Genomic DNA, 11475 nt, shown 5'->3' with positions numbered 1-11475 from the left:
CAAAATAATAAAACACACGGCATTTAGGACACAGATTTTAGGATGAAAGTGCCAGCAAGTGGCCTGCTTTACCCAAAAACTTAATTTATGAGACAAGAGGCTGTTTTGTTCATTGATGAGCCCCATAAAGGAGCCCCCTGTGGCATGATGGGGAGCGTGAATGTGTTAAAGGGGACATATTTTCTCAAACGAGAATGTTTCTCGTATTTGTAACGTAATATTGTCTCAATGAGGCCTCAGTAAACATCTGAAATATGAATTCAAATTGTCCATGGATTCCTGCGTGACACAGGTTTCTCTGCCAAGAGGCCTGAAATGAGCTCATATGACTTCTCGAGCTTATCTACGTCACGAGTGATCTCCGCCTTCCCTTTCCCTTTCCTTGAGCCTGCCCTCTAAAGGCTTCCAAGACTTACAGCCGTCGTCTAGTTTGCTGAAAAGGCACATTGGTAACTTTGAAAGTTAGAGTACCTTTTCGCAATATTGATGTATAAATACATGGCTCATACACAATGGTGCAAGATGTACTCAGAATACGTATAACCGTAAGTGAACCCGGAATTACCCTGAATGGAAAACAGATCAGTATTGTCTTGTAAATCCAAATGTGATTAAACCAGCTTCCTGTTTTTTTCTTTTCATCTTTTTCTGTCCTATAGTCTGAGACTTCCTTCATGACCTTGTCTGCTTGCGCCACGCACCAATCGATAGCTGTGATCATTACAGCAATGGAAGTCACTTTAATTCCAGCTGCCTGCCAAGGAACACAAGAACTAAGAATGTATTTAAATCTAAAATGTTGCCCATCTATCTTTCCATGCTTTAATATTTGCCAATATCAGGAAAACTGTGTGTGTACGCGTGTGTGTGCATGTGTGTACGCACATGTGGTTAGCTGTATCATTAATCTAGACGTCATTTTTTTTGGGTTTGTTTCTTTGTAAAAAGGGGGCACCATGGATACTGTACATTAATCAATATTCTGAAAAAAGTAAAACTACTGTATGTGCATTCTTCTTCTTTCAAAGATTTTAATCAACTTTATTTATTTAAAATCACTACATTTTTTGCAGAACCATTGATTTTAGTCTGACACGTGGAAGCCATTTTTGTAATCCTTATCCATCCATCCATCCATCCATCCATCCATTTTCTTAGCCGCTTATGCTCACAAGGGTCGCGGGACTACTGGAGTCTATCCCAGCTGTTAGCGGGCAATAGGCAGGATACGCCCTGAACTGGTTGCCAGCCAATCGCAGGGCACATCGAGACAAACAGCCGAACTCTCAATCACAGCTAGGGGCAATTAGGAGTGTCCAATTAATGTTGCTTGTTTTTGGGCTGTGGGAGGGAACCGAAGTGCCCAGAGAAAACCCACGCAGGCACAAGGAGAACATAGAAACTCCACACAGGTGGGTCCGTGATTGAATCCGGGACCTCAGATCTGTGAGGCCAATGCTTTCCAGCTGAGCCACCGTGCCACCTTGTAATCCTCAAATTTGGAGTAGCTTGACACTTGTTACACAATTTGATTTCACTCTCACTCAAATTTGGAGTAGGGCCACTGGAGCTGTTGGTGTTTCTTTATTTTTTTCCCTTCTCTTCTTAATATTGATCAAGATCATACGAGGAACATGTTCAGCGTGGGCCAAAATGGAAAGATTTTTTTTTTTACCAGAATAGGCTGGTACATGATCAGAATGCCTTGAGTCTTTGTGAAGCAGTATGCGTCTCATTGCCCAAGAAGAAGCTGAACTATGTATTTCTCACGGTTTATGACACTAAAATAGAAAATGCTGCCACAATATTTGCAGTGTGCATATACTCTTACAGTCTCCTCGTAAGATGTCTTTTCTCCAGACATCTCCACTCTTTGCCGCCTATAGAATATTTCCCACTGGGTTTTAATCATTCATGAGTTTATTCGCTTCTTAATCCTTTTGCTGTGACTTTGTGTTTCCTTCAATCTGACTGTATTGTCATTGTTTTTTTTTTGTTTTTTTTTAGTAACTGTTGACGTATTATTCAACAAACTACACATCAGCCATTTTAAATACCACGACTAAACGAAGGAGAGAGATCACATAGTTAAGGAGGCAACTGCAAATGGTACATTTTATGATGTCCTTAGGTAAGATGTTGAACAGTGCATTACTATTATTTGGAAGGTGTTGTTCTGGCATGTTCTTGGTGTCGTAAAACAAATGGTCATATTAAAATAACTAAAAGCAATAAAGAACTCTTGTTTCACATTACAACACATTGTAATGTCACGAATTACATTTAAAAGGCACTGGTCATTTTAGCACATTGGATTTGACCAAGTGGCCGGCACGGCACTGTTACTACATCTGCCTCACGGTTTTGATGACCGGGGTTCAACTACAGGCCCAACCAGTATGGAGTTTGCAGGTTCTCCCTCTGCTTGCGTGGGTTTTCTTCGGGTACTCCCAAAAACATGCATTTATTGGAGACTCTAAATTGCCCCTCGGTGTGATTGTGTGTGCGACTGTTTGTCTAGATATGCCCTGTGATTGGCTGGAAACCAGTTCAGGGCATACCCTGCCTCCTAACTGATGACAATTGGGATTGGCTCCGGCACTCGCACGACCCTCGTGAGGATAAGGGGCTCAGAAAATGGATGGATGGATGTCCAAACGGGTGGTAGAGGAGTTTAAGGTGAAGTACGCAGTAAAAAGCCAAAAAAGATGCACATTGGGGTCATTTGCACTCTTTTATGGCTCTCATGAAAGCAAGCTTGAAACATTTATCATAACAATTCCACCTTTTACCTTTGCAGCCAACCCCCCTCCCCACCTTTTTTTTTTTTTTATCTGAGGAAACATTTAAAGACAGCAGAGTAGAAGATCAGTGATTGATGAATAATGTAAAGAGGACAGTCGTCAGGATGTCCAATTGTTCTTCCTGCCTACTCGTGGCTCAAGGGATGTGCAGCGGAGGAATATCAAATGTATGGAAGTTTTCTGGCAAAATAGATTAGACACTTAAGCTGTGTCAGCATTTTTTTTAATACTGTTATCCAAAAATCTTATTGTATCTAAAACATTAAGGCCCTTGTGTAGCGTAATGTAATAATAACTGGTATTGTAATTTTTTTTCATAACAAAACATTCAAATGTAAGCATTTCCCCAGTAACAGTTTTGAGTAAAAAAAAAAAAAAAAAAAAAAAACTTTGTTACCACCTACATGAATGACATTTTTGCTTACCGCAGATGATGTAGTTCTGTAGTTCTTCAACTCTCGCTGGAGCAGTTTGTAGCCAATGTGAAGGAGTTTGGATGAGAATCAGGACCACGAAATCTGCAGCTACGGTCCTCTGTTGGAAAAGTCCGGCGTGCTCTCTCCAGGTCAAGGATGAGACTTATTGATTCATTGTTAAGTTCGCCTTCCTTTATCCAGTTAAAGTAATTGAGAACCGACTTTCATTTGCAATACTGACCAGGCAAGAGTTTCTGTTCCATGAGGTGGAGTGCAAGGATCTTGGGATCTTGTTTAAGAGTGAAGGAAGAATGCAGCAAGGAGAAAAGAGACAAATCAGTATTGTTGGCCAAAAGGCGAAACTCTGAATTTACCGGTTGAGCTACATTGCCAGCCTCACCTATGATGACAAGCTGTGGGTCGTGACCGAATGAACAGCACAATGGTTACAAGCGGATGAATTTAGTTTCCTCCACGGGGTACCCTGGCTTCAGAGGTGCGATCCACTAGACAAATACAGCGGAACCTCTGACTTTGATCTTTGTTCTTGTGAAGTGTTCAAAGTCTGAGTTGTTCAACCTCCAAAACATATTTCCCCATAGGATATAATGTAAATGAGTTTAATCCATTCCTAACCTCAAAACATTAAATTCCCATTTTGATTCCTATTCCTATTAAAACATGTACATCCTCCATTTAAACAATAAAAAAATGCATAAACGTAAAACAAACTAAATGTGTATCATTTACCTTGTTAGTGGCGGTGCGATAGTATCGGTGGGACTCAAGAGGGAAGGAGGAAGTGTTATGTCGTAGTCACCCTCCATGATTTGACTGCGTAATTCTCAAGTAACTTGTCCATTTCTCTGCCTTGTAATACTAGCTGCCTTTTATTATGAGTAGTAATAATACATGGGATTATTAAAATAGTCGACTTAGCCATACGATGTTAGCAAGAGTCATAACAAACATTTTCCTACTTAGATCCACTGTGGTTCGCTCAGCTTTTCTTTTCCTTTGCAGCCTACTTGGTGGCCGCAGGTACCACGTTGGTGCTCTAAGTTAACTGTAGGTATAAATATGACAGTGAATGTCTGTTTTCCATGCGGTCCATGATAAACCTTGATGTGTTTTTTTGGGGGGGGCTGTGCCGATTTGTACTTTGACCTCAGTTGCCTTAGCATTATTGGGCCAGCTGCTGTTAAAAATCTTTACAGGGCTCTCTACTTATGAAAACATTGTCTGTTGTCCCGAATGAATGGAAAGTGGATCCAAGAACAGGCGAAGCTGAGAGGTTGTGATGAAGTTTATTGAAAGTGGAAATGTTTATAGTCCTTGAGATGCGCTGACAGGTTTTTGTAAAACACAGAGGTCAGAGCAATGACAAGGGTTTGCTCAGCTTTGTGGAGACTGGGAAGCTGTTGTACCGCCGGGGAAGTGTCAATACGCTGGTGAGAGATCTGGCAGGCTTCATAAACAGAATGGCATCCACCCATTTTCTTTTGCCGCTTAACCTCACGAGGGTCGCTCGGAGTGCTGTCAACGGGCCGGAGGCGAGTTAGTACACCCAGAACTAGTTGCCAGCCAATCGCAAGCCACATGGAGACAGACAACAGTCGCACTCACTCACACCTAGAGGCAATTTAGAGTGTCCAGATAATGTTGCATGTTTTTGGGATGTTAGAGGAAACCGGAGTGCCCGAAGAAAACCCACGCAGGCATGAGGAGAACATGCAAACTCCATACAGGCGGGGCCAGGATCGAACCCGGGTCCTCAGAACTGTGAGCCCAACGATTTACCAGCTGCACCACTGTTCCACCTAAACAGAATGTCTTATTATTATTATTTGGGGACATGCAAGAACAAACTTGAGCTGTGGTTGCACACAAAAATGATCTTCTATACCGATTACCCTCACTAGGGTCACGGGCATGTTGGAGCTTATCCTTCTTCTTCTTCTTTTCCTTTCAGCTTGTCCCGTTAGGGGTCGCCACAGCGTGTCATCTTTTGCCATCTTAGCCTATCTCCTGCATCTTCCTCTCGAACCCCAACTGCCCTCATGTCTTCCCTCACCACATCCATAAACCTTCTCTTTGGTCTTCCTCTCGCTCTTTTGCCTGGGAGCTCCATCCTCAGCATCCTTCTACCAATATACTCACTCTCTCGCCTCTGAACATGTCCAAACCATCGAAGTCTGCTCTCTCGAATCTTGTCTCCAAAACATCCAGCTTTGGCTGTCCCTCTAATGAGCTCATTTCTAATCCTATCCAACCTGGTCACTCCGAGCGAGAACCTCAACATCTTCATTTCTGCCACCTCCAGTTCAGCTTCCTGTTGTTTCTTCAGTGCCACCGTCTCTAATCCGTACATCATGGCCGGCCTCACCACTGTTTTGTAAACTTTGCCCTTCATCCTAGCAGACACTCTTCTGTCACATAACACACCAGACACCTTTCGCCAGCTGTTCCAACCTGCTTGGACCCGTTTCTTCACTTCCTGACCACACTCTCCATTGCTCTGTATTGTTGACCCCAAGTATTTGAAGTCATCCACTCTCGCTATCTCTTCTCCCTGTAGCCTCACTCTTCCCCCTCTACTTTTCTCATTCACGCACATATATTCTGTTTTACTTCGGCTAATCTTCATTCCTCTCCTTTCCAGTGCATGTCTCCATCTTTCCAATTGTTCCTCTGCGTGCTCCCTGCTTTCACTGCATATGACAATATCATCTGCGAACATCATGGTCCAAGGGGATTCCAGTCTAACCTCATCTGTCAGCCTATCCATTACCACTGCAAACAGGAAGGGGCTCAGAGCTGATCCCTGATGCAGTCCCACCTCCACCTTAAATTCCTCTGTCACACCTAAGGCACACCTCACCATTGTTCTGCTGCCATCATACATGTCCTGTACTATTTTAACATACTTCTCTGCCACACCAGACTTACGCATGCAGTACCACAGTTCCTCTCTTGGTACTCTGTCATAGGCTTTCTCTCGATCCACAAAGACACAATGTAGCTCCTTCTGACCTTCTCTGTACTTTTCCACGAGCATCCTCAAGGCAAATGATGCATCTGTGGTACTCTTTCTAGGCATGAAACCATACTGTTGCTCGCAGATACTTACTTCTGTCCTGAGTCTAGCCTCCACTACTCTTTCCCATAACTTCATTGTGTGGCTCATCAACTTTATTCCTCTATAGTTCCCACAGCTCTGAACATCCCCTTTGTTCTTAAAAATGGGAACTCGAACACTTTTCCTCCATTCTTCAGGCATCTTTTCGCCCGCTAGTATTCTGTTGAATAAGTTGGTCAAAAACTCCACAGCCATCTCTCCAAATTGCTTCCATACCTCTACCGGTATGTCATCAGGACCAACTGCCTTCCCATTTTTCATCCTTTGTAATGCCTTTCTGACTTCCCCCTTAGTAATCATTTCCACTTCCTGGTCCTTCACTCTTGCCTCTTCAACTCTTCCTTCTCTCTCATTTTCTTCATTCATCAACTTCTCAAAGTATTCTTTCCATCTATTTAGCACACTACCGGCACCAGTCAACACATTTCCATCTCTATCCTTAATCAGCCTAACCTGCTGCACATCCTTCCCATCTCTATCCCTCTGTCTGGCCAACCTGTAGAGATCCTTTTCTCCTTCTTTCGTGTCCAACCTGGTGTACATGTCTTCATATGCCTCTTGTTTAGCCTTTGCCACCTCTACCTTTGCCCTACGTCGCATCTCGATGTACTCCTTTCGCCTCTCCTCAGTCCTCTCAGTATCCCACTTCTTCTTCGCTAATCTCTTTCCTTGTATGACTCCCTGTATTATGGGGTTCCACCACCAAGTCTCCTTCTCCCCTTTCCTACCAGATGACACACCAAGTACTCTCCTGCCTGTCTCTCTGATCACCTTGGCTGTCGTCGTCCAGTCTTCCGGGAGCTTCGGTTGTCCATCGAGAGCCTGTCTCACCTCTTTCCGGAAGGCTGCACAACATTCTTCCTTTTTCAGCTTCCACCACATGGTTCTCTGCTCTACCTTTGTCTTCTTAATCTTCCTACCCACCACCAGGGTCATCCGACACACCACCATCCTTTGCTGTCGAGCTACACTCTCCCCTACCACTACTTTACAGTCAGTAACCTCCTTCAGATTACATCGTCTGCACAAAATATAATCTACCGCCGCTCTTGTAGGTCACTATATGTTCCTCCCTCTTTTGGAAATAAGTGTTCACTACAGCCATCTCCATCCTTTTTGCAAAGTCCACCACCATCTGCCCTTCAAAGTTCCTTTCCTGGATGCCGTACTTACCCATCACTTCTTCATCGCCCCTGTTTCCTTTACCAATATGTCCATTACAATCTGCACCAATCACAACTCTCTCGCTGTCTGGGATGCTCAGAACTACTTCATCTAGTTCCTTCCAGAATTTCTCTTTCAACTCTTGGTCACATCCTACCTGTGGTGCATAGCCGCTAACCACATTATACATAACACCCTCAATTTCAAATTTTAGTCTCATCACTCGATCTGATACTCTTTTCACCTCCAAGACATTCTTAGCCAGCTCTTCCTTTAAAATAACCCCTACTCCATTTCTCTTCCCATCTACTCCGTGGTAGAATAATTTAAACCCTGCTCCCAAACTTCTAGCCTTACTACCTTTCCACCTGCTCTCTTGGATGCACAGAATATCAACCTTTCTCCTAATCATCATGTCAACCAACTCCTGAGCTTTTCCTGTCATAGTCCCAACATTCAAAGTCCCTACACTCAGTTGTAGGCTCTGTGCATTCCTTTTTTTCTTCTGACGCTGGATCCGGTTTCCTCCTCTTCTTTGTCTTCGACCCACAGTAGCTGAATTTCCACCGACGCCCTGCAGGTTAGCAGTGCCGGGGGCGGGCGTTGTTAACCCGGGCCACGACCGATCCGGTATGGGATTCTTTAGATGAACGCTCATATTTGTTTGGCACAGTTTTTACGCCGGATGCCCTTCCTGACGCAACCCTCTGCATTTATCCGGGCTTGGGACCGGCCTACAGATTGCACTGGTTTGTGCCCCCATAGGGCTGCATTATGTTGGAGCTTATCCCATCCGACTGTAAGCAAGTAACACCCTGGATTGGTAGCCAGCCAATCGCAAACAATCATTTGTATTCACTTTCACACCTACGAGCGGTTAAGAGCCTTCATTAAACGGACTGTGCATGTTTTTGGGAAGTGAGTGGAAACACTGGCACGCAAAATCAACAGAGTCGGGGCTGGGAATTTAACAAACGTCGTCAGAACTGTGCCACGGATGTTTTAACCAGTCGTCCACTGTGGCACCCACAAAAAAAGATGAATTCAAAAAACATTACGGAAATATACAACAGTAAATCACAAGTGTTTATGTGACAAGGAAAAGCACCATCACAAAGGCGTTCAATAATTGATGTTGTATTTGCTTTGACTGCAAGACCTGCCCGAAAATAACTGGGATAGGCTCCAGCACACCTGCGGCGCTTGTGAGGATAAGCGGCTCAGAAAGTGGATGGATGGTCCTTGTGGTGACACGCTGAACGATGGAAAGTGTGATTCATGAGACATCATGCACAAATTAGCCTTGCACGACCAGGCAACTTTGGAATTAAAAGTCATTAACAAGCAAGTGCAAACATTTTTTTTCTTTGTAAGTACTTGTGGGTAATTTATTGTCTTCTTCGAAATCTCATTAATTGTCACGTGTGTTGCATTCAACACATTGAATTCATCACATCCACTGAGAAAAATGATCTAACGAAGACAGACTACAAGGACTTTGAAGTATATATGATATAAAATAATCAATTAAGATATCTAGTCATGTCATGGATGGAATTATGTATCTCACAGTGACCAGAAACAGCTCTGGTTTCAATAAAATGCCACAAAGAATGATAAACGTCTTTTGAATGCAGAGACTTGAAGAGTCTTGGAACAGAATTCATTCAAAATGAATTTGGCTTGTGTTTTACAAATGAATATAAGTCACAACCGAAAAAAAGTAAAACCATTGCAGTAGTAATGTTGAGATATTGTTAAAAAATGCAATCATTATATCTAAAGATTACTAAGAAAAATTGTGTGAATTAGGAATTTTTACGATTTGGGACTCAAACTGTTATGAGAATAAAACAGCAATTTTACAGCAAAAAATAGATTCAAATTGTAATATTAATATATTAATTAAATAATATTAATATTAAATATTGAAATAAAAATAGTAAAATTACTATAAAACAAGATATGTTAATATTAAACTCACTTAACTGTGCAAGGAACACTTACATACATAATACAGTATTACAAATATAACGTATGAGAATAAAGCCGTCATTCTGCAATCAAAAAGTCATAATGTGGCAGGAATACATTTTTTTTAGTGTTTGAAAGACTTTAGGGCATCCCATGAATCTATTAGAGGCGATTGTTTGTTGATTTGGAATTCTATAACCGTATCAACTAATTTCCATACAAAACAAAATCACTTATTAAATGCCATTTTACCATGTACTTGATCTGTGCGTATCGCAGTGCATCTGATATTACATTCCCTACTGAGTTATAACTTTTGTCGTCTGTCTTACTTTGTATTTTCTCTTCTTTAATTCTTAGTTTATTTGTCCAAGCAGATTTCGTTCTAGAACCCTCTGCCCTTTGTCTTTACATTCCAGCATAAACATCACTTTTAAAGATGCCAAGTGTACACTGCAGTAAAAGTGGCATCAGCCATGATAAAAGTATAGCGTGTTATTTTTTTCCCCCTGAGAGAGTTGATTTGAGGTCTGGCAGATTTTTGCTCAACTGGATGGCCTACCTGGCGATTAAAACGGGGCAAAATGTCTGTATGGGCGGACGCTGCAATTTTACGGAATCGGGCAGATTCGCAGATGGCATACTATGAAACAAAGCCTTATGTTTCTTTGATAAACACAATATAGATTAGCAACCAGGTGGTGTTCACGCAATAAATATTTGAAGCTTGGTTCATATCCAAACAGAAGTGTTTGTAAAATGTTCTAAAGACTGAAGACAATGAAAAAAATAAGTGTTTTTTGTACAGAAACAAATGAGCACTTTTATCCTTTCAGCCTTTTGCTCATAAATATTAGCTAACTTTATACTAATTAGCTGGTAAAGTTAATTTTTAATGTATGTAATAATACCTGAAACTTATTCTTAAGGGTTGTAAGGTTCTGCAAACAAGTTATAAAAAAAAGTATTATGAGCTAATATATTGAGGAAATAAAATTGGGGTTAGAGACAAAAAAAAAAGACACAAATAAGTGACACGTTTCAACTATAAGTTCTGCTTGCTTTGTTCGATTTAATTCATCCATCTGTAACGTTTTGTCCAGTGTGATCGTGGAAACGAAAATCCACATTGACACAATCTGTAATGTACGTACACTTTAGCAATAGCATGTTGCTGAGGAAAAATGACATTAATCCAAAAAGAATAAAAAAAAAAAAGCGATCAATACAAATGTGAGGTGATAAGACAGAATACCGAGAATGCTGGAAAACACACCGGAATCAAAGCAGAGAATTATCATTGAGATACTTTATGTTAATGAGTGATTAAACAGGCTACATACATACAGGCCTGTATGAATAAACATGTAATTACACATTAAAACTCAATAATGATGACACTTGAACAAGATATGCTATCAGAAACATAATCATGAACTACGGGTTGGAGAACTATAGATATGAGTATTGCTTGATTTTAACAATCATATCCCTACTATGCAATGCAAATCATGTAAATCCAAATGTGATTCTTCAAAAAAATGAACATTTTTTTTGAATCGATAAAAATGAACAAATATGTGGCGATACATGCTTTTCATTGCACTGTTTGGATATATATGTGAATGTTTACAAGACATAGACATTCAGCGTTAAACAATTCACCTTTCGCCAAGACCCCCACCTTAACGACCGTTGTCAATTCCTTCAAGATTTTGGAGTCCCTTGTCTAAAGTATGATCCAGAATCCCTTTGAAGGTTACATCAGGGGCGATACTACGTTTCGATGTTCGAGGTGGCCTTAGCCCAGCCCAAAACTGTTGTGAGCGGAGTTTGTGCTGATGGAAAATAATGAAATCATGAGCCCCAAAACGTAGTTTTCGATTCAATTTCAAAAGTGAAAAACAAACGTTTACAAATGAATCAAGAAATTGTCCCGTCTGCGTTTCAGGGGTGTGGCTTCGTGGAAAGGTGAATT

This window comes from Syngnathoides biaculeatus, chromosome 3 (genome assembly GCF_019802595.1).
Source record: "Syngnathoides biaculeatus isolate LvHL_M chromosome 3, ASM1980259v1, whole genome shotgun sequence".
NCBI lineage: Eukaryota > Metazoa > Chordata > Actinopteri > Syngnathiformes > Syngnathidae > Syngnathoides > Syngnathoides biaculeatus.
The sequence above is the reverse complement of the archived record's forward strand: the minus strand, read 5'-3'. Positions refer to the sequence as shown.